Below are 24,871 nucleotides of genomic sequence, written 5' to 3'. Positions count from 1 at the left end.
GCTGGTGTTGTAGAGCGAGTCACCTACCAGTCGGAACGTGGGTGGATTGTCAGTGGATTTACTGTCCATGTGTCTTGCCCCAATGCAGCCCTTGTCTGAATTTCGATGATTACTGGCAAACTTAAGTTCTGTACGGTGGCTATCCAAGGGATTGATGGTCATGTTATATTTCTCCCATTTTCAAATAATTGCAGCAATAGTGGTCACCTACTCACCAAACTTCCTGATGGTCTTGTAGCCCATTTCAGCCCTGTGCAAATATGCAGTCTTGTCCTTTGTCAGCTCTTTTTCTTGCCCATGGTGGTGGAGAGATTGGAAACTGGAAGAAACTGGAAATTAAACCACCATAAAAATGAGAGACTGTTCATTTCTTTGTAAGTGACCAAAATTACAAGTTCAGCAGGGGATCAAGTAATCCCCCCACCCCCCCACCCCGACTAATGTCACTAATAAGGATAAATCATTTTAAAATCAAAGAATTATAATTATTGATTATTGATTCAGAGTTTTTGTGTTATAGTCCAGTGAACCAACATATAAGAAAATGTGTCTCAATGCAGGTAGTGGATTTGGAGTTAGCATATGCAGACTTTTGATGTCCCATTTTCTGAACAGATAAAATGGAGATGGGGAGTAGAAACAGGAATCCAAAAGGTAGAAAAACATCACTGCACTGAATGGTCAACAGTGGGGAACGGATCAATTTTGCTGTGCATCAGTGGTTTTTGTGTAGATAATGGTAATTTGAGGAGAACAAAGCCAAAGGGTCTAGTTTCAGACAGAAAGTTTGTGGAGCGGAAATGACTTGAACAGCTCCACCACGGTTTCCCTTTGAGTCATATGGAATAACCTCCATTTGATCTCCTCACATGCTTCTCATTTTCCTGTTGTTCTGCTCTTAGATGATCGGTTTATGTCACTAACATTATCCTTTATTTATCCAGGTAAAGGTCTCATTGAGATTAAAATCTCTTTTCCAAGAGAGACCTGGCCAAGAGGATAGCAGACGTTACAACAAATACAACACATAACAATATAACAATTAAAAAACAAATACAATATTCCATGCAGACAAATGAACACAAGCATGTGAATCACCAGCCCCCTTACCCTTTATGTTTCCTCACCATCAGACCCTTTGGCTTAAATTATTTCTGCTTTCTAGACTGGAGATTACAGAAAGTGTTTTGGATGTGTGACCATGCCAATAGACCATTATAGTTGTGAATCTACAGTCTTAAAAACAGATTTTGGTGACGGTTATTGAGTTACCTTCATTTGAACACATGCTACAGGCCAATATGAGATTTTCTGCAAATTGAATCTTGTGTTCGCCATAAGTGCTGCTGTCATATGAGTTTCAGTGTAAACCTTAAAAAATGCATTCAGCAAGTAAGATGCTGATTGAAATTAATAATATATAGGGGGCCGATGAAAGGTTTATAGCTCAGAAAACTGAGTGCCAATGGCTTTTTAGTTAATAATTATATTCCTAGACACAACTGTGCAAAGGAGCAATAACAGCAGGAAAAATATAATCGAACTTAGCCTAGCTTTTTATTTATTTATTTTTCATTTAACCTTTATTTATACATGTAGTTCCATTGAGACCTAGTGTCTCATTTGCAAGAGAGACCTAAACATTGAACACTGACCTAAAAGCACAATAAAATATGCCTTACTCAAGGGATGGACCAGTGTTGTGTCACATAATAAACAAATTAGCAGAGAATCAATTTTTAATTGTGTTTTTATGCATTTTGTGAAATCGCTTCAGCTCCAGCAGCTCGGTGTTCGAGCTCTTTAAACTTCCTCTAAGGGTGACCCTTAGACAAAACTAATTTCACCCAATTTTTTTGTCACTTCCCAAAGTAGAGCCATAGGTTGGAACATGTCTGACAGGTAAATAAAAGCTTTTGCTCTGGCTCAGGTTTGCTTTATTGCTGATGACAGTCAACCTTTAATTCTCACGCTTTCTTTTTCTTTCACTTACGAAAAAAACTCCAACAACTTTCCCCCAATCCAAAGAGATCAAGCCACTATTTTTCAGCAGGGAGCCATCTTACAAACACTTTGAGGTACCGACCGAAGCAGGAACTGCTTGGGTTGTCGTGGAGCGCCTAAAACTGCATTTCCTCCAGTGGTTTCTCCCTTCCCTCATATTATTACATCAGCTGTTAGGTGTTTCCTTGGCCTCATCTGCATTAATTCCAGTCAGGGAACTTCATCTCTCCATCTTGATTGTGCTGCTGGGGAATTTATTTTAATCGAATTGTATCACAAATAACATAGCTTGCTATGTGGTCCAGTTATTTGCGCTTCAGTTTGTGTGAGTAAAGTTCTAGTAGGTGAATTTGAACTGTTACTGCACAGTAACTAACATGTGCCCTTATCCGTGCATGGCCTGCACAGTTTATGTAGGCTAGCAGTAATTACTAACTTAATACTCCACACTCCAAAGTGATATCTTACTCTGAAGTCAAAATTTTGAAATATTAACTGTAAATTTCAACTTAGCTCTGCCTGGCAATTTATTTATTTTGACCGGTTTTGACCAATTAACCTAACCCCACTAACTGCGTGTCTTTAGGAAGCAAGAGAACCCGGAGAGAACCCACACAACACGGGGAGAACATGCAAACTCCACACAGAAAGGCATTTTCTGTGTGGATGGTGGCCAGATGGTGGAGTCAAACTCAGGACCTTCTTGCTGTGAGGCCACAGTGCTAATCGCCGCGCTGCACGATTTTAACAAATTAAAATTAAAATCTCCCTGATGTACCTTTAATCTTGAGTAGTAGGGGGATAAAAAAAAGGTTCAAAGGTGCATATTTTGTTGACGTCTGCTTTACTTCCGTGCTGCTTGCTTCTGTCACAATAGTGTCATAACTCACACAGGAAATAACTTCCATGTGAAAGTTTGGGTTTTTTAAAGGGCATAGTCTCAATCTATCCTTGAGTTTGGTTTTTTGATTTTTGTATGTGGCCTTCTAAACTGGTTTTTCATCTTCTCAGCTCTTTGTTGGGAATGATAATTCAACCAGAATAACTTCATGTCAATCCAGGCCATTCTCCCACTGATTGTCACAAAACCTTGGCTATGCAGGAGCAATAATTTAACTTCTGGAACCTTGAAAGCCCAAAATATCTCCTCCCACTGCTTACAAGGCTGCTGGATCAGTTCAGAGGCTGTTCAAAGCAGTAGTAGAACGGCAATTTTGTGCTTGGTTTTAGCCTTTTTTTCCTCACTTTACAAGGAAAGTTACCAGGGTCAGACCTTCTTTTACTCAGATGTGTCTGCAGCCTTGATTGAATGAATCATATGCCACAGTGACTCACATCTCACAAGTGATGCAGTTATGATCATTGTACCCTTTTATTATATTTCCAATCGTATATTATATTCATGCCGTATTTCTTTGTAAGCTACTAAAGGAGGTGATGGACTGCACATGTTTAGCGCATATATAACATGACAAGGACAAATATATTATTATATATTATTACAAAAATCAATAAATAAACTTTAGCGATTTTCTGTCATCATCCCCACTGAGAGCAAAGTATGCCAGACAATTCTCCATGTCATTTCCATCTTCTTAAAGCAGGAGTGCATAAATACTCCTGTTATTCTTATCGGAGGCTGTGTGCCACTGTGTGATTGGCTGATAGCTGATGACTCATTTCAACAGGCTGGTGTGGGGCTGGCAAAGGAGCGGAGGGTAGGTGGTGGTGAAAAGGGGGAGCAGGAGGTGGGAGTAAAGCTTTCTCCCACTGCGTGTACGCTTATGTGCAGTGCTGTTGTACAGCGCGCCGTTTCGCACAAAAGCACACAACATAAATACTTGCAAACGGAGTCAACTTCATCTATACACTTACTCACTGTGTTTTCTGCTCATCTCTTCAGCCGCGGTTGCCTGTAGCCATACTTGAGGAGAGACATAGAGCCGGAAGGAGAGAGAGAGAGAGAGAGAGAGAGAGGAGGGAGAAAGAGAGAGTGAGAGAGAGGAGGGAGAAAGAGAGTGAGAGAGAGGAGGGAGACTTGTGTTGATCAGAGAGTCTGCAGCCCCCCAGCCTTCCCTCTGTTGCTGCTACAGTACGTGTGAAAGGAAGAGGGAGAGGCAGCAGAAGCAGATCTGCTGTTTGACTCTGAGACTCGGAGGGAAGAGCAGAGCGCTGTGAGCTGTGCAGTGCAGAGCAGAGCCAGTCAGTCTTCTGGTATGTGTCCAGTGTGAGCAACTCAGCCGAGTCCCTGCGCACTTCTGTCTGAGCTGCCTCGCACCCCAGGACTCTGAAACCAGCTACACAAACAGGTGAGTGTCAACAGAATCATGACAAAATACTCGACTCACTAAAGACTGCACTGGATGTATCCATGTGATTATCATTATTATTATTATGATTTCCACCAGTCTGTGTTTATTTTACTGTAATGTATGCATGTTACTATTTGAATATTGTAGTATATACAGGAATGATTTCACAAATGCCAAAAGTTCTTCTTAAGAAATGAGGTGTATCCACCTTTGGTTTTGTGCGCGTCGATGTGACAGGTGGGGGTGTTTTCACATATATGTTCGCGCAAACGTTAGTTTGTATGAAGGCTTGTTTACCTTCTCGCTGACAGGTGAGAAAGACCGCTGGGACTTGGGGAAAGCGTTGCCTCTGGAAGGAGTAAATGCATTTGATTTCATCCCTGTTTCCCCATGTGTCCATGTGTCCCTGCTAGAGAGAGTGGGTGGAGTGGAAACTGTTTCTGCCACTGCTCTCTCAGTGTAGTTTAGAAACAGGGGAGAAAAAACAAGATACCCCCCCCCCCCAAAAAAAAAAAAAAAACAACAACACAAGATGAAGACAGTTTCATCTCAGAAGCTGTGCTTCAGGCGGACTACAGTATTTGATGGAATGCAGATTGCGCCTCCGTTCCAGCCCGCAATTTGTCCGTGTGGACACAGTAGTTTATCAACAACTGTCGGGAATATCTGCAGGAGTTTACACTTCAGATTTACGCTGTTTTTCTTGAGCTTAGCGTGAGCCTTTCGTCTCAACTGCGCAAGAGAACGACTGCATCCATCCCTAATTATTGTAGCATTGGTAGAATGCGATCGCTGTAGTCTAAGACTGTAGCAATATTCTCGCTTTAACATCTAATCTGTTACATAATAAGGTTCTCAGCATACTGGCTTGGTTTCAAAAATAGAGCTGACATCAAATCAAAGATCTCTCTAATGGGCCAGATCATGCATGCCTTTTTTCTGTGGCGTTATATGCAGCAAACAGTCTGCTGTTAATTTGGAATAAGGTTTTTTTTTTGGCTCACATGTCCACTTTTCTCCTGTCTGTGTTAGTGTATCATATCAGTGCTGATTTCTTTATTTGTTTTGCCCTGATTGAGCCCAAACGTAATTATTTGTACTGTGTTGCAAAGCTGGATTCCTCTTTAGCACCTTCTCCTCCATATTGGTGTGTAACACTCGTCACTTGTACTGCATCCTGGGATGTAATTACGTGTAATGGCAGCTCATGAATGTTTACCGCAGGGAATCAGCAGGTTGGTCTAGAATTATTTTCTCCACTGCAGAACTTGCTGAATGGACTTTAGTTCTTTTGAAGTTTGTCTTTGAACTAAGCCTGAATCTGACCAACTTCAAGCCTGTATGATTTGCTTAAAGAGAGGACAGAGAAATACAATCCTTTGAATAAAAGCATATGGCTGAATGAGATTTCACAGAGACACATTGTCAGTGTTTAGATGGTTTAAACCCCTGAGCCATGACCGTGATCTGGGCTGCCATTGACAGCGAAAATTCCCCTCGGTGTTTGCTGCTGTTGTTTGCCTCCAACTGTCAATCTGTCACTGCTGTGATGTTGAAAAAACAGCCCAAGCTCCCCATTGACTGTGCCACCTCCTTTTTTCACCCAACCTCCAGTATATATGTACCGACATCCATCCATCCATCCATCCATGTTTCTCCCACCAGGTTTGAAATTGTCTCTTCACTTTTACCATGCGCCTCCCTCCACCCCTCTCCGCTCTGGTCGCCACAGAAACGGCTGATTCAGGAAGGGTGGGCGGGTGTCTCAGAGCTCTTGCTGCTCTGCCCCATGCGGCGCTTTCACAGTACATTTCTGCTTCTGTGCTGCTTTTATGGCCCTGATATGCTGACAGTTCAGGTGGCTCAGTCAGATCTTATACAATTGTATCAGCTACACAAAGCCTGTTTGTTCACTTCCCTCAAAGGACATGTTCAGAATTTAGACTTGCATTGCCATTCATGTTCAGTTTTTATTCTAACAATGGATCACAAGGAAGCCTCTTGATTGCCCGCTGACAAATCACTAGTGGTGGCAGATTTCTTTTTTAATGGTTTGTTTGTTAAATTTGTGCAGACATTATTTGTGGTTATGAAGTGAGCGGCTGTCTTTTTATGGTCTTCTAATTAAGTGATCCAGGGAGATTGCAGATCTGTTTTATGTGGCACCTGGGTCAGAATCAGAGTCACACTGTGTGTGTTTAGAGACTATACTGAGGTGATTAATAATGTAATATACCATGACTGAGGCGTTAAATAATAGATATTCTATGACCTTTCTCTTACATAAGGTTGATAAAATAGAATAAGAGTGATGGAGTGAAGGATTGCCATGAGTAGGTAGATCTGCAGACTTTTTATTTTTTGGTATGAATTACTTATTTATTTAATTTACACATGTATTGCAGTTGACCTCCCACTCAAACACCAAATAAAAGATTAGCTCCTGTAATTGCAGGCGTATTAAACAGAAGTGTTTTTTTTGTTTTGTGTTGTGGTTTTAACCATTTTTGTTGCATTTTTCCAGATAGCTCTGGTTGCCATGGTGATAATTTGTACAGTAGCTTAAAAACGCCACCCTTTGGAAAAGGCTTCCAAACAGGAAATGAAACTAGTGTTTTTACTGCAGTCAATTCCAAGCAGGACCCCATGAGTTCATCCTGCTGTGCCTGATTAAATTAAAATGGGAATTGTATTCACTTAGGAGATAATGGTGGAGAGAAGCTTCGTGAAAATCGAGCTTTTGATGCTTTTATGTTCGCTGTACAAGCATATTATTGATTACCGAGTCACAGCCTTTCTGTGGCATATCGCTGACGATGTAGCTACTGAGGGAAAAAAAAGTTATTTGCCGTTCATCTTATTTTGCTTTTCAAAATGCAAGAAGAGCACAGTGTAGCCATCTATTTAGTCATTAATTTGTGATTTATAGCACTATTTGGTCGGGTTCTGTTTTTTATTTTCTTCTTTTAGAGCTACAAAATTCATGCAGGTTAAAGTGTTTTTTCCACCCTGCAGTGTTCAGCTATTACAGTCAGTGGTGACGCAGCCCGAGACTCATACAGCACACTGCAGAGCCGTCACGAGACACAGCCAGAACAAAGAGCGCACACTGTCATCTAAGAGAAGAACTCAACACAGAAGCAGCCTGTTGAGGCACCAAAGTGTGACATACAATACAGCAGGACACCATGTGCTGAGACCTAACTGACTCATTCGGCTACCTTGTGGCACTAAAGGTCTCAGGTGGGACCTTGTTAGTTCACTGTTGAATATATTGCTCTTCCTTATTCTCATAAACATGAAAACAAATGGGCACGCAGAAGTTCACAGATGAAACAGTGGTACCAGGCACTTTAATCATGTGTGTCTCCACCCTGATTCCCCAAGCGCATAGCTACAGATTTGCAAAAGCAAAAGCAAACAATCGTGGAAATATTTATTACCAAATAACTCAAATATCTTGAAAAGAAACACAAGTACAGTAAAATTGATTATTATGGGGTGTTTTTTGCTGTGTACAGACAAGTTTATGAATACAGTGAATTACCACAAAAAATGTGGACCAACTTAGTCCAAGAACCCACTACCACACATAACAGTGATGCTTCAAATGTTCCCTACAACATACAAAACCAGTGAGTGAACATGAGAAGGAAGTGAGTCCTGAATGCCTTCTGAAGGCAAAGCTTAAAAAGCTGGTTTTACTTCAAAGGTCACATGGCTTTTTAAAGTCACCACAGCCAAGACAACTTGCTTGAGTACAAACCAAACATCAGAATGGGGAAGAAAGGTGATTTAAGTGACAGAAGAACATCTGTGAACACATTTGAATGTGGCATGGTTGTAGGTGCCAGACAGGCTGGCTAAGGATTTCAAAAACTGCTGATCTGCTGAGACCATCTCTGAGTTTTAATGAGCTGCAATTCTCTGGGTGAAAATGTTTTGTTGATGCTAGACGTCAGAGGAGAATGGCTAGACTGCTTGAATCTAATAGGAAGGCAACGGATCACCGCTATGGTATGCAGAAGTGCATCTATCAATGCATAATACTTCAAACATTGAACAAGATTGGCTCACAGAAGATCACACAGCCTGTCAGCTAAGAACAAGAAACCCAGGCTACAGTTCACACGGGTTCACCAATGCTGGTGGACAGCAGATGGATAAAAAACACCTGAGTCTTAATTTTTGCAGCAACATTCAATGGTAGGACCAGAATCCATTTTACTTTGTATCAGTGGTTCAGGCTGGTGGTGTTGTAACGGTGTGGGAGATATTTTCTTGGCACATTGTGAGCCCATTAGTCCAAATAAGGATTACTTAAATAGCACAGCTTACCAAAGTATTGATGCTGACCATATCTATCCTTTATGACTGCAGACTGCCCATTTTCTGATGGCTGCTTCCAGCAGGATAAAAAAACATGTTAGAAAGCATAGATCACCTCAAACTGGTTTCTTGATTTCAAATGACCCGCACAGTCACCAGATCTCGATCCAGGAACGCACTTTTGGGATGTTGTTGAACCGGAGATTCTCATCATGGATGTGCAACTGTATGATGCTATCATGTCATCATCACGTTAAATCTATGATGAGAAAAATTAACTCAGTTCTGAAGCCAAAAGAGGTTTCGACTTGTATGAGGAACGTTTACCAAATGAAGTGTCTAGTAAGTCTATATGTCCGTGTAGGAAGATTATACTCCTTTGCTTTCATGAGTAGGTTAACTATTATTGGAGATTCTGTGTTGTAATTTCAGGAGCAGGACCACGCCTCCAAACACGCTCCTTTCGGCTGTCATCTATATAAGTTCCCCCAGTTCTGCAAGCTGATCATTCTCGTTTACGTGCCCCACCCTCCCTCCCTCCTTGTTCTCCATTCTTCAACTTCTTCACTTCTATTTAGTACATGGGGATCTGCCAGGCCCGGGAGCTGTCGCCAGTCCCCTTCAAGGCCTTCCCCAAACCGCAGCTCACTTCATGTCACTTTTACCTACTAAAACGCTGTCAAACCTAAAATGAGTGTTGCTTTTTTAATTGTAGTAGCTTTACTTTTACTACATACAGCTTTTACCAAGACTTATTTATTTTTTGATAGGTTTCCCACCACCTTTTTACCTGGTCTGTCTTTTTGAAAGACAGGCTGCCTGATGAGATAGGAGACTCAGTGGATGTTGATGTTCACAGAAAACATTGTGGTCTGCAGTGAGATTAGGGAATGGGTGGAACAGAGCCGGGGAAAGTGGAGGTATGCTCTGGAGAAAGGAGTAAGTCAGTAGAAGCAAGAGAGAATACATGGATGTGAAAGAGAGGCATAACACTGAAGATGCAGGAGTAGAGGAAGTGAAAATAGTTTAAATACTTGGGATCAACCATCCAAAGCAACAGACAAAAGAGTTAAAGAAGCAAGTTCATGGACCAACTCCACCCTACCTGACCCACCTGATCTGTGACAGAAGGATAGCAGCAAGAGAGGAAGATGCTAAGATCTTCATTTGAAGTGAACAAAGGGAAACAGGGTTAGAAATTAGTATGTCAGAGGGACAGCTTAGGTTGAGCCGTTTGGAAACAAAGTTAGAGAGGCACGGCTGAGATGGTATGAGCATATGCAGAGGAGGCATAGTGAATATACCGAACAAAAGGTGTTGAAGGTGGAGCTGGGAGACCACAGAGAAAGTGGGTGGGTGGGTGGGTGTAGAGAAAGAAGACGTACAGAGGGTTGGCGTGACAGAGGAGGATTCTAGGGATAGGGTGAGATTGCGATAGATGATTTGCTGCGGTGACCCCTAAAGGGAGTAGCCAAATAAAGCCAAAGAAGAAGCTTAATAAAAATGTAGTAGAACATCCAAAAGATGATCTTAGAAAAAGAAAATAGACGGTAGGTTTCAATACCTGACTGCTAAAAGGAGAATACACAGTAAGGAAATCATGTGAATCATGTTCCTTATAATGTCTGACTTAGAGAAAAAAGTGATTTTATTTCCATGTGGAATGAAAGGTGAATATTTACCCTCAAACTAGTCGTTAATCAAGCTCCTCTTCAAGTGCACCTTCGATGATTCCCTGTGGTTGCCTGCTGTCTGATGACTAATGTTCTCCCAAGCTTCATATTACAGCACTTTAATTGGTTTGAATAAACCAATCATTAACTTGCTCATTAAAGCTTATTGTAGCGCTGAGACCATTGTGAATTGATCAGACCAAACTTCTGTAATTGTTCCCAAAGCTTCATCGTGGTCCTGTTTGCCCTAGTTACTCAACACCAACATCCTGACTCACTGGTTCTTTAAAGATTCCTTAGCACTTAGTGTCAGTATGCTCCTGCACCAGCTTCGCTCATCTGGCCAAAGCTTCCCATCTGGACCCACTCTTCCTGCCATCTGCTCTTCTGTTTTGCTATTGGCCATTTGTGATGCTTCTAGTTCAAACAGCCCCCGCATACTTTTATTGGACGAAAAGAAGTAAGAAGATGGAAGAAGTAAGGAACAGACAAGGAGGACAGAGAGGCAGAAAGACTTGTACAGCTTGGGGTTTAAGCTCGATTCACCACTATGTGTTTCTTCAGTGCGGCGCCACTTTGCATCTCAGCAGTTTCCATCCAGTCAGTGTGTATCCTGCAAAATGCTGACTGGCATACAATAGGGATCACTAAGAGAACAACTCGCAGTTTGTGCTTAGTCAGAGAAAGGCTGTTTCCCTGAAATTAATAGTTACAGAGAGAATAAGGGACAAACAGAGGCTGCAGTCGTAGTGCAGGTGTATGGATTACTGCCCGGGGAGAGTGACAGCATGATGTAAATGCTGCCGCCGGTGTTACTGTTGTAGATGGTGGTGCAAGTTTGACCTGACTAACTGATGGATATGAGAAACGTTAACTCGAGGGGAATCATCTGTGGTTATGCTGTGGCCTGAGGTTTAATACTCACTCTATACTCATATTAATGGCATCATCATTGGTCTTCTGAAATAGCATTTTTATGTTTATGAAAATGCCTTTGAACACACACGGACCCATGGAGCACATTTTAACATCCAAAATATCTCAAATGGTCATAAAATGCCAGTGAAAGCATATTCAATCAGCCTGGGTGAGAAGTCTATGCACTCATGGCTCTATGATGGTAAACGACATGGATATTTAAAGTACTTCATGCTTAGCTTAAAGTTTCTTAAAGTTAATTAATTTTACGATATTTAAAAGTGAATATCGCAAATGCCACAAAATTACATCTTTATTTTAAGCACTATTTGAAGAACTAAACATGACTTATATACACAACAAATGACTTAAGTGTCTTAGAAATGTAATTTGATTGAGTTGAACAGTATAAAAATATATGTTGATATGATGTGATGAGCCAGGGCCCATATAACAGAGATATTTAGTCAAAGTCAAAGTAAACTATATTGTCATCTCTGCTATATACAGTACAGTATATAGAGAGATGAGATGATGAGGCTCCAGTTCCATTCAGTGCAAAAAACAACAATAAATATAAGAAGAGTAAGAAATAAATATATACTTGAAGACTAAGGTAAATATAAAAGGAATAAATATACACTTTAAAATTAAGGTAAAAAAAATATCAATAACAGTCTAAATGTACAATTTACAGTTGAATGATTTAATGTGACCTTGAAGTGGTTTAAAATGACCAGCGTTGCAGCTTTACAGTATGACACTGAAGTCATGTTTTAAAATATGCTGAAGTTTGAACTGAGCATAAAAATTGGAAATAAAGGTGATTTAAAGGAATTTCAATGTAGACAAAAGAGAAATTATCCAACGAGCAGCAGATTTCTTGGAGAAAATGTCTTTTTGATATAAAAAATCAGGGGAGAATGGTCAGACAGTAACTCACAATAACCACTTGTTACAACCGAGGTATGCAGAAGAGCATCTCTGAATGCACAACACATCAAACCTTAAAGCTAATTGGCTATTGCAGCAGAAGACCGTAGCCTATTTGCTATGGTCTTCTGCTGTAGTAAATCGGTTACAGCAATTTGCTGTATTTCTGACAGCTAATAACAGGAAAATGAGGCTAGAGTTTGCACAGACTCACTAAAATCAGACAACAGAAGGCCACAAAGCCATTTCTTGGTCTGATGACTTTTGATTAATGATGTGAAATTCAGATGGTGGGTTCACAGTTTAGCATAAACAACATAAAGGCATGGGCCCATCCTGCATTGTATTAGTGGTTCCAACTACAACCACTACAGTGGTTCAAGTGGTGTAATAGTGTTAGGGATATTTTCTTGGCACACTTTAGCCCCCTTGATGTCAAATGAACATTGTTTAAATGCCACGGCCTTCATGAGTATTCCTTTAAGATCTTCTACGGCTAATTCCAACAGGACAATGCGCCATGCCACAAAGCTCACATCATCTCAGTCTGGTTTCTTGAACATGAACAGTCACCTGATCGCAGTCCAGTACAGCACCTTTCTAGGGATGTTGTGCATCAGGAGAATCATATCATGAATGTGCAGCCAACAACACTGTGTAATCCTTTCATGTAATTATGGACCAAAATCTTTGAAGAATGTTTCCGGCACCTTGTTAAATTTGTGCCATTAGGAATTAAGGCAGTTCTGTCTAACTTGGTAATGGCAAGATGAAAGATAACTTCAAACATAATTTCTACATTCACAAATTGAACCATTAAATAAATGTTAATATATAAACAGTGAATTATCTGAAATAAATAAAATTATATAAAATATTTTCATTAAATTTTTGGATCTTGATATTAATTCAGTCTTAGTTTTTTTTTTGCTTTTGCTTGACTTCATTTTAAATAATGCATACTAGATTTTTAAAAATGCATAGGATGCGGTTCTTGCTCCAAGGTCTTCTGTGCTCTTTGTCAGTACCCAAAGGCATTTTTTTTTACTGATTGGCAGTTCTCACTTGATACCCAGGTTGCAGAGAAGGGAGAAAAATGCATAAAAAGCAGACAGAAATCCCATCACCCAAACACCCTCGATCTAAATCCAGAGACCTTTGCTATTCTATGTCACCTCCCCATTCCATGAATTTTAGCTGTCGTCTTAAGAAAATATCTAAATTCAGACTTTTCCTCTTATTTTATCTTTTTCACTTTCCCATTTCTCTCCTCAAATCTCATCTCATGAACTCATATTATACCCCCTTCAACTCCAATACGATTTAGATTGTATAAAAACAGTGTGAACCATATTTCTTCTTATATTTGCATTTTCACTCTATGATTTGGGAAGTTTGGCCAATAAAGTGATCTCTTCTCTCTTCTGTTGGCTGAAGGAGGGTTTCTCAGGAGGTTTAGGATTCAGTTTCATTCAGACAATTTCAACCAGGAGAAGGTGATTATATTGTAGCTGAGTTTTGATTATAGTTGCCAGTTTAGGGTAGCTAAACTGTCCCAATAGTCACACCACAGCTCTGCAAGGCTGTACTTCTGTTTTTTTTTTTTTAATAGAGATGCTATGAGATAAATCCTAATGTCAGGTAAAAGCATTTTTAGCATGTTCACAGTCCTATTCTAACACATGCATAATGCCAAGAAATTTTGACTTCCCCATGGTTGCTAGAAGTGAATAAAATTCATCCTGAGCGGAACAGGGCATGTCTGTATCAAATATCGTGGCAATCCATCCAATAGACATGTTTTATGCAGCCCAGGGGTTCATCAGAGGCATTGGGAAAGCCCTTTTAGAGACTAAATGGATATCCACAAATCATGTAGTGCAGGTAAATGTAAAACTATACTGAAATCAAACACCTTTCATTTTTGTGAAGCTGCAGGATAATTACTTCACAGATAAAATCTTTGGTTTCCTCCTATGAGCTCTGCATCAATGTGGACAGCTTTGACAACACGAGAACATAATGCGGGCAAAGTTGTTAGCTATTATGCCTCCCTTTGTAAAAACCACTCAAACTCAAATACTTCTGACCAACAAATCTGCTCCAAAGCTGCAGCACCTGCCTCTCATCAACCCCCTCATCAAGCAAAATAAGATCACTGTTAATCCACTTGTCTCAGCCCAACAGTGCTTTCTCTGCAGGCTCAACCATTCCCTCTGGGACTCCTGGAAGCCAAGAAGAGTATAGAAAGGTGCTCACAGCCTACACGCTCACTTTCTTTTTCCATCTTTTTATTAACGCCTTCATTTAGGTTTTTAACTTAATGCAGTTAGTGGACAAGTGGTATTCACTTAAAATACGTAGAAGTACTTAAAAGTACTTAAAATATTACCTTATTTGAGTATTTATATTTTCTACTTGGCTATGATACATTTTTAAGATTAAATTAAGGTTTTCCTTGCATTTTGCATATTTTTGCTTTTGCTAAAAATAATAATTACATTAAATTAAATGTGTTATTTGTTAGCAGGTCTACAGATGCAATAATGCTATACTAAAACTTAAATAGAATTTCTGAAACTGTATTTCCATATTGGAACAACAATGATTGCATCTCTGATTTGGCCATTATAATGAGAAATGAAGGATTTTGAATACTGATGACTTTTACCGAAGTAAATGTCAGAGTACCTGTAAAAAAACAAAAAAACAAGCGCTTTCTATTTTTGAATCAAACTTTATTTGGTGTTATTTGGTCAAAAACTAATCGTACCTCATCATTTTGGACTTCATTTATATTTATTTACTTGCTGTCCCCCGCTAACGCCCCCAAATGTTTCTCTGACTCCTTCTGCTTGTGTTGATCCCTGATGGCAGCTGCTAATGCTGGCCCTCTCATCTGGCAGGGGAGATCACAAAGGTGGAGGAGTTACGGGAGTTATTTTGGCTGCAAAGTCCTCCAGAGCACCATCAGGGGAGATCCAGTAACGAGGAAGTAATTGAATTTGAGGTTTCGGCTAATGATTTTTCCAACAGCAGGATGCTCCCCCATTCTCAGGGCTCGCAGCGTCATGCATGGTCTCCGCAGAGCGTTGCTCAGGCAAGCCCTAAATCATCCATTAATGACTTTAGAGAAGCTAAGTACCTCTTACTCTTTTAACAGACATGATTTAATGGCACTTGTTAATCCAACAACATACAGAGCTTTCCATTTTGCGTCGCTTTATAGGCTTCGCTGAACAGATGTTGTAGTAGATTTATTGCCTTTGGACAAGAGCAGTACTGTTAAAAGCCAATTAGACTGTAAAAATCTCAACCAGATCAGGATGTTTTATTATACCTTTGCATTTCAATTTGTTTGTTTTCTGGCTTGGATCGTTGTGTCTGTAAGGGAATTTGTTTAACCAGTCTGCTAATTTCTACCTTTTGCTCCACACCTATGGATTTCTAATGATCTTTTAGCAGAAGAGTGAGTTGCTCACTTTGTATAACTTTGCAGTTGTAGTTATCATTTTGACACCTCAGATTACAAGGTTACATTAATAGTCAGCTTTCACATCTGTAAGAGTATATCAGTGGCAAGATAAGTGTAACAAATTTCCCACGTGTGGGACTAATAAAGGTTATCTTATCTTATCTTATCTTATCTTAATGTAGTCTAAGTACAAACTCTGTTAGACATCATTCTTTCACCAGACAGATTGACAGATTTAAAGCTCTTAAATCTGAAACTTGGCAACTTCGAGGCTGATTGGGCTCCATTTGTAGTTCAGTCAGGAACGGAGACTTCTCCCCTTGGACCCCTTGTCTCCTCACCTCTGTTGGTATCATTTTTATCCTTTTTATCCTACCCTGCATAATCTCCATCTCACTGTCTGCCTTTTCTTACACCAAACCTTATTCAGTTATCTACCCTCTATTAAGGTGCTTGATATATTTATTTTTCTTTCCTTCTGGGAAGCCGCTCTTATCACAAAATGAGGTATCATAATTGTTCCTCTTATTTCACCCTTTGTAAGCCCAACGGTTGCTCTCTCTCTCACACACACCAACACGCGCACTCACTATATTTGTCCCCGGTGCTATAACCCATTTAAGTCCGACGTCTTGTCACTGCCCTTCAGCTGCAGAATCCCGGCTAATGGCCACCAGGTTTTTCTCATTAGTTAATTATGTTTTGTGATAATGTCTACAGCTTTGAGCTGCTAGCTGAATGGCTTTTAGGCTAATGGTAACTGATCGCCTCGGTACACGGATCAAGATTGGCCTGCTTTTTTATTATTCAAGCAATGTCACAGCCATCTTTTATTCTTCATTTAGCCACACAGACTAGCTGGTGTTGGTCTTATTGTGCTGCATCATATCGCTTGTGACTAAAGGTCATAAGTTAATAAAAAAAAAAGGCTCTATCAGAAATAATGGTAGCCACTGCTGGTCTATATGTAGTCATATTTTTTTTTTCTCTCAGCAAGTTTTTCATTCATGCGAGGGTTAACAGATTTGCATTTTCACTGGGAACACCTGTAGCACCGTTAGACCATCTCACCCCGGTTTTGTCTGGCTCTACTGAGAGCTAATAAATTTGTCTCATCTTGTTGTGTGCTTCTTTTGTCCTGTCACAGTCAACTTGCATTTTTTGTTTGCTGGCGTGAGTCATTACATGAGGTCCATTGTTGAGTCGCTCCACAAAGCATGGGTTTTGGGAAAGTGCTACAGCAATGACAGAGGGTGTCAAATGAATCATGCCTCTATTGGCTACTTTCTCCAATCTTTTGATTTTGGGTAATTTATATATTCAGTTCTGTGTTTCCTTTGTGTAAAACCCGGGTCCAGCGGGGAGCAAATGTTGCTAGTGCACATTGCTATCTGCACAGAGGTCTCTGTTGCTTGCTTTTTGTTTACAGCAAAAATGATGCATCTACTACTACCTCAGTGGACCACCAACTATTTGCTAGAAAGCTGTGTGAAAAGATGTGATTTATTCACCGTTGTACCACTTATACTTAACTAATCACGGCTGCACTGGGAAGGTGATCCAAAACGTTGCAAAGCACTCACACAACTAAGCCCTGGTCTGAACATGAAAAGACGACTCTTCGTATGGACAGCACTTTACACATGCACTGTGAGAAGTAAATCCTTCCCATATGGCAGCATCCACACATTCATCAGCCCTTCTGCGTCGGTTTAAAAAAAAACATTGCGGCTAGTTCGCTGCCAGTAAAAGGGAGATTATGGAAATATATTGAGATTTTTAACATTATTTCTGGAGGGAGCGATGAGATTGTGAAATTCATAGAGTGCCGTAGCATCATAACCAACCAGTTTCAGAAAAAGAAAAGGGTTTTCTTTCTTGGCCTTAAACATATTTCATCTTATATAATTCATCCCTTTAGGGGTGCACATATACTGGTGTTTCATATGTGTGCAATTGTCAGCGCCGGTCGTAACCCAATGAGCATAGCTGTAGGTTGTATAATAACACTGGGTAATTACACAGGAAAGAAGTAACACGATGAAATTGCTTTTTTTAAGGGAACTACAATTAAATCAGTATACCCCTATGTCAAGTTCCTCTCTGAGTTGTGTTTAATCTGCAGTGTTGCACCGTTTTATCTGAACTTATTGTTAAAGCCAATAAAGCTGCTGTCCAAATGTGCCCCATTTCATTTAGCTCTGGCACATTTACTGCCCTCCCAACAAAATAAATGACAGCGTCAGTCATTTGAGGGAGAAAAACATTACCAAAAACCAAAACTGAAAAAAAACTCTAGAAGGAATAGAGACAGGTGCAAAGGAGTGAAACTCTGCAAAGGGAAGGGGTTGAGGAGAGGAGATTGGCAGAGAAAAAATAAAAGGAGAAAAAAAATAATAAAAAAAATAAAAAAAATAAAAAATAAAAGTTTAACAAAGGTGACCAGCCCTAACTGCATTATCTTAATTGTAACCAAACCAATTATCTGAACTCTAATTTAAACAAAAAAAACCCAAGAAAACTTGCTTATTTGAGAAGCAACAACATTTGTTTTCTTCATGGAAACTTTGCACATCGCTTTGTTTACAGTCAGTAGGAGAAAGGACAATTGTTTCAGTCATACATGCACCTAGTTTGTAAATCGTTACGTAAATCAGAACTTACATAATAGCCAATATAACATTACTCCCCACCTTAGGTTTAACCGCAAAATTACATACTGCCTTGACTCAACAATAAAACACAGCAGTGACTTCCTCATTGCTCTGACCCTGGAATCCTTTGTAGTAATGGAGCAATCCGGCAAAACAACAAGCAATTTAAAGGGGTTCGAGCCCTATTCCCTCACAGCATCAAGACGGCTCTGGGCTCTGGCCGACCTCTGATGCTCCGCTGAAGCTCTCCGTGCTTTTGTGGCTAAAATGTTGTTGTATCACAGGAAAATGGCCCAGCTACGTGTGTTCATCTTCTCTCTGCCATGATTTTTCATGTGAAGAGACCAGTGGGAGGATGTGTAAAAGTGCATAGCAACAGACTCTTTCTCTCGTGTTCTCTCGCTCTCTCTCGTTCTCACATACTCGCACAGGCACATTAACACACACACATGCACAGACAAACAAATACAAGGCAGCACAGATATAGCGCACATGTACCCTCTACCCCACCAGCAACACAAGGCGCTGTGGAATAATAACGGTCCCATATTAAAGAGTACACCCTCAGGCAAATGATGTAAATGGCATCACACACAGGAATTAGCCTCAGTTTATGAATCACCAGCAGCTGTTGAGGGAAAACATGCGCCGTTGCCCGCCCAGCTGCCCCACTTGCACAGGTCACAGGCTCGGTCTGGAGACTGATTCACTTTGTGTGTTTATATGTATATATATATATATATATATCACAACTTCAGATAGAGTCACTGCGCCTGTGGCAGCCCATCGCTCCTCAGAGCTCTGCTTGTCATCGTACCCGATTGCACCTGTCTGTCTGATCATTCGTTAAAATTCCAACAAATACGAGGATGCGGGCAGTATCCATTTCCATTCCCCGAGTCGCCGGATGGTGCCTGTGCAGCGGTGTAGAGTGTGATTCGCCTGTTGAAACCCTGCAATTCTATTTCAGGCCATCCCACACACAGTGGGAGAGGAGCAGAAATGTGTCACCCTTTAATTACAGCTTTTCAGGTTCTTGTGAAATTTTGTGCATCTGTAGGTAAAAGAGTCCTACTTTGGATTTCAGAAACACACCTCCAGCAATTAGCACATCAAGAAAATGAACAGTGTGTGTGTGTGTGTGTGAGAGAGAGAGAGAGAAAGAGAGAGAGAAAGGGACAGCGATAGAGAGAGTGCTTTATTTGCTTTAATTTTAAGCATTTTGGTCTAGTCGCCTGTACTTTTTAGGATCCAAAGCTTCGGCACATGAAAATCCTGTCCCTCCAGCTATTGATGACAACACTGCGTGAAAAATGCAAACAGCCAGTCTGAGTGTGTGTTATGTTCCCAATTATATCACCAGTATTGTCACTTACTCAGAGCTTTTCTCAGTCTGTTCTGCCAGCTGAACTGCAGAACATTATTCCTATAGGGTCAGCCCCTTTCAATTAATTTCTTGTTAGTCCTGATCCAAATAAGCTGCAGTAAGAATTTAATCCTCATAACTGGATTATGAGCTGATTGGCACTACAAGAGCCGATTGTTATTGAAATGAAGGGTTATATAATTGTGGATGGATGACAAATTGACAGCCACCAATCGTTCATGTGTAAAATCATAAACTTCTCTTCAAGATTTCTAGCTTCTATCCGGAGATGAGAATTAGCAGTGTGTTGGCTGTTTTTTATGAGCGTCCTTGATAATGATTCTTCACGCAGGCCTCAGAGAGCCGTTGAACACACAAACACGCACACACACCTCCCCGTCTGTGCGTGTGTGGTTTAAGAAACAAGATGGAGGAATGAAGGATGCTGAAATAACTTGAAAGATTGCATTTTCAAGATTTATTCCCAGTAAAAGCTAATCTGAAATTTTTTGCCTTCTTGTCATCCTATTCATCTGTGTATCTACGTTTAGAAAAACAAAGAACACATTTCCTGTGAAGCCTCTTGCCCAGTTGCCATGCTGTTGCAGAGGCTTTCCTTTTCATTGAGTGTATACATCTAAGAGTTTCTGTATTTGCACAGCCACACTTACCTTGTGACAACCTGTTGCCGTGCCATTATCCCCTATGGAAGGTAACTGTGCTCTGGCACACTTGCTTCCTGCTGCTTCAGATAATTCCGTCTGTCGTTGGGTGACAGGTTGGAAAGGCTGTGCGTTCAAGAATATCAAATGTGTGCGAGCAGACTGTGCATGTGTTTATAACCCTTTATTATTAATCAGGGATAACAGTGAGGTCAGCAGGGGAGGGGAAAGAGGCCAAGGGTTGACATTTTGGGCTGTTGTTAGTCCAGCAGGGAGGCTCACACACACCAGCGTCAGTGGAGCAGTAGGTTACTATTTCAGTCCTGCCAAAAGTGCTTTGTTGTGTCACCATGAATCTGTCTGAGTACAGTTAAGTGTTTGTGAAAGGACATCACGTCGTGGCTGATTTCAACACGAGTAAGAGTTCTTCTTGCGTCTTTGAGTGTAACCGAACACGCTCAGTCAGTGCCAAACCAAACTATACCTGCCGAGCCGCTGAAAAGCCATTTGCATGAGGAAGCCGGTCGAGGTGAGGAGGACGATACCAGATTTCATCCATCTGTGGTCCCGTGAAATTGATTATATCAGCTGATTACGCAAGCGAGGAGTGAGATGAGCAACCAAATTAGTTTCACAGTGCAGCACCGGGTGCAAGTTCGTAGGATCCGGATGTCAATGGATGAAACCAACAAACTGACAGCATAGTTTATTTAACTACTTTTTTACTTTTTAAATTTATAACTACATTCTACTGTCCAGTTCCTACACCTCCATGTTTTAAACCTAGACATGTAAGGGCCTTGGGCAGATAATTACCAAAGAACTCTGAGAATGAGGGTCACTAGAAAGTCACTAGAAAATTATTAGTGACACAAAGAGACGCCATCTTTGGATGTCCTCCTCATCGCGTATGATGAAAGAGCTAAGACGAGATGTCTGAAGTAGGAAAATAACAGCGAAGCTGTTTAAGAAAATTTGCACAACTACTTAACAAATATGAGCAAAGTAAGCCAGTGGTTCTTTATCAGTTTTCCATTTTGCATTTTGATCACTCGGTATCTGCATAATTGTGCCACCTTAGCAGTATCCGTCTAATGAATGGGTAAATGAATGAGGCCTGGCTGAGATGTTTAATTGCTGGTCATCAAAACCAGCTACTTTGTATTTTTCCTTACAGCTCCACTGAAGCCAAAAAGCAAATGTGTTTCAGATTTTCCATAACTGGCTTCTACTGCGTATAGCATGCCAATTTGTGTATTTGTGTACCAAGCCCTTCCCAGGGTATTGTCTTATGCATGTAGAAAGAGGCTAACTAAACCACTACCCATTCTTTAACATATGTATAGCTAGTATATATACACAGCAGAAAATGTGTGAGCAGCAAGCTTCAAACCTCCCACTGTACTCTGCCCTTTAATATTTAATCGGATGTGCTGAGTCTTTGAGAACGTGATGCTGTTGAAAGTGGCAAAGTGCTGCCATTACCAATAGAGAGGAGAGGATATGTTGCATCTGATTTTACTGATTGTTTCAAGCACATATTTAGAGGTTTAACATTGTTCCTAAACCCTGAACAGTTTGCTGAAACACTGCAGCAGAAGCCACAACAGGCAAAAGTGATTAATTACTTTATGCTGGGATTATAATTCTGCACACTGTTTGTTTACAATGACATAATTGTCTGCATACAGCACTGATGGTAGCTGACAATCAAGATGCTGTTGAGACAGTTACAAGCCTCTTTTGTCCTGATTTTGTGTAGTAAGGGAGTGATTGCATTCACTTTAAGACAGTTTTTTCAGATTGTAAGATCTAATATTCAGACTAATGTCTTGAATATGAAGAGCTCCATTAAAAGCTTGTTGTTTTAAAGAGAGGATTGTAAACGCAAAGAGGCAGGGAATTTGTTAGCTAATGTAACATTGTAATTACTCTTGGCATTCTGTACATCGGGAACAGATAAAGAGATTAAAAGTCAGCTTAGCATCTTTCTCGCCGGCATGGAGGTAGTCCATTTTAATTGGCATTTCTCTGACCGCGAAGGGTTAACAGAGCTTCGGTCAGGCTCTGTGCTTCAGCCGAGCACCTTCTCTCATGTCAGCTTTTACATAAATAAGAGCTTTTTCTCTCCATCACTCCCTCTCCTTCTCTTTCTCTCATGCACACCCACACAGAGCCTGTCAGAGGCACATGAGGATGGGAGGAGGAAGGAGGGAGGTGGGTGAAGCATGACACGTGAAAAAGGAAAAGCATTGCTCTTAACGCTGCATCTACAGCCCTTTATCTATTGTTTCTTTGTATCTTGCCTCTTTCCTTCGGTTTCCCGATAACGTATGCTTTCAAGAGTCGCTTCTCTCAATAATATTGGAGCTATTGTGCGTCGAGCCTCTTCTCTTTGTTCTCAAAATTACCCAATTTGTTGTGAGGATCTTCTGTCCTCTGGCAAAGAGATGTGGATTAATCTCGATTAATTTATGTGTAAATGAAGGCTCCGCTAATTGGATTCGAGTGAAGAAGAGGCAAATTATAGAAAAACTAAATTCAGGTTCAGAGATTATTTAAGAGTGAAACACAGTGTGCCTTGTCCATTATTTAATAATGTCAACATAGTTAAGAGAAAATATAGTGAAGGGGGAGATTCTCCATCTTTGTACGTTATAATTAAATCAATAAAATCATGGGCCTACATTTCTACAGGCACGCATTGGATGGGTGTTGTTGAAGACTTTGCACACCAATTGGTTGCTATGGCAACTTGCAGAGTTTTTCCAAATGACCTACAGTTGGCTGACTGCAGCCTCTCTGTGGTACACTTCAGCTGAGTTGTCTTCTCTTCTGTATACTTGCCGCTGCACCTGGTTAAAATAACATTCGTCAGTATCTGATATTTCTATTTCTATGTATCATTGCCAGTATAGCCCCCCCACCCCCCCCCCTCCACACACACACGCACACACACACACACTTTTAAGTTTAACAACATTTAATACATGTGGAATTAAGTTCCCTTTTTTAGATCACTGTGATAATATCTCTGCTTAATTATCCCAATTAATTACCAATAAGAAACACTTGTTTGCATTAGTGTTCCCCGTATTTATTATGAAGCTCCAAATGAGCACAGATGCAGCCACCAGATTTTAGATGCCATATAATTAGTTGTGGGTGCCAAGGTGTGTCAGTCTGATATAGTCCACAATAAATCTGACAAGCTCAAGTGAGGTCATGGATACAAGAACATTTCCAGCTCAGTGAACCTCCCTAAATAAATTATTTAGAAATGAAAGGATTACACTCAGCTGTAGTTCTGCACAAGGCAGGCTGTCCTCACAAACTCAGTGACCTTTTAAGAAGAAGACCAGCGACGGAGGTCACCAAGAGACCTGAAATGACTCTGAACGGCTCTGTTTGGCCTGAGGCTTCACCAATCACAGACTGAAATCATCAGAGAATGAAGAGAAAGCTTTTCTCACACTCACAATAACACTGAAGGGGTTTTAATCCACATCAAACCTTCTTCAGTAAAGCTCGAACTTTTTGTAGGACCATTATTTTTTAAAGTATACTACAAATGTGAATCATTGTGGGATTGTGGAAGCATGACAATATAAGATATTTACATTTTACTGTAAGGAAAATGTGGTATTTGTTTTAGTCTCTGTTTTCTTCATTTGTTTTAATCTAATCAGCTCCATATTGCATTATTTATGTTTATGCAGTGTTATAGTGAAAGTCAAGAAAGTCACATTGTAGGAATAATGTAATGATTATTCCTGCAACGTGACTAATTTCTAATTACCTTTTTCTATTTCACTGAAAGTGTATCGATTAGATGGCACGTCATTTCTGCCTCAGATCTTCACACACTGTTAATTACAAAAGCCCTTTAACATCTATATACTTAAAAACCCTCAAACCTAAATAACACTAAATGTACATTAAGTAGGCTTTGTGGTATATTTGTAGACCTATTATGCTCATTTCCAGGTTGTTATTTTATACCTTGGACTCTATTAGAGCAACCACAACATTCTTTATTTATCCCAGAGGGGCTCCTTTCCCTTTAAGGCTGCCTGTCTTCTGATTGGCTCCCTCTCAAAACAGAAGGTTTGAACAGGAGAGGGGTGGAGCTTCTTCTGCTCTTACAGCCAGAGCTGTGTGACTGAGATGACAACATTAGGCTAACCTTCTCCTATTGTGATCTGAAACAGAGCTTTAGGAACTAAAAACTAAGAAAAGCCATTATAGGGGCAACTTAAATGGTTAATACACATCTATGAAAATGGTTTAGAAACATTTAAACTTTGTACTTTCTCTTGCAATAAATTGCAAATATATTTTTAGTGAAAAAAAGATTACCATCATGTTTTGAACTGGAAAAAAAATGATTGCAGTACATGATAATTTTCTAAAATCAAAATCAGCCATTAGAGTACTCTCTTAAGAGGCAGGAATATTTACAAAGGCATGTGAAATAAATGTTCAAAGCCTAGAAGGCAATTACATGTAAGTTAAAAAAAATAATAGAAAACTTTGTTAAAATGT

General features: G+C 40.2%; 1 protein-coding gene across 2 annotated transcripts in view; it reads left to right on the top strand.

Annotated features, from left to right (window-relative positions):
* Window positions 1-3,843: 3,843 nt before the first annotated feature.
* Window positions 3,844-24,871, top strand: part of LOC146550885 (prickle-like protein 2) — a 37,008-nt gene continuing 15,980 nt past the window's right edge. For both annotated transcript variants that reach the window (XR_014890278.1, XM_085260902.1), the window contains exon 1: window positions 3,844-4,313. The gene's annotated coding sequence lies outside the window, so the exon portion shown is untranslated. The remainder of the gene's footprint in view (window positions 4,314-24,871) is intronic.

The sequence above is a fragment of the Mchenga conophoros genome, linkage group LG20 (assembly GCF_057382185.1).
Source record: "Mchenga conophoros isolate Kocher_MC1m ecotype Shallow Benthic linkage group LG20, M_conophoros_male_GT1.1, whole genome shotgun sequence".
Classification (NCBI taxonomy): Eukaryota; Metazoa; Chordata; class Actinopteri; order Cichliformes; family Cichlidae; genus Mchenga; species Mchenga conophoros.
Note: the sequence above shows the minus strand (reverse complement) of the source record. Positions and strands in the feature narration are given on the sequence as shown.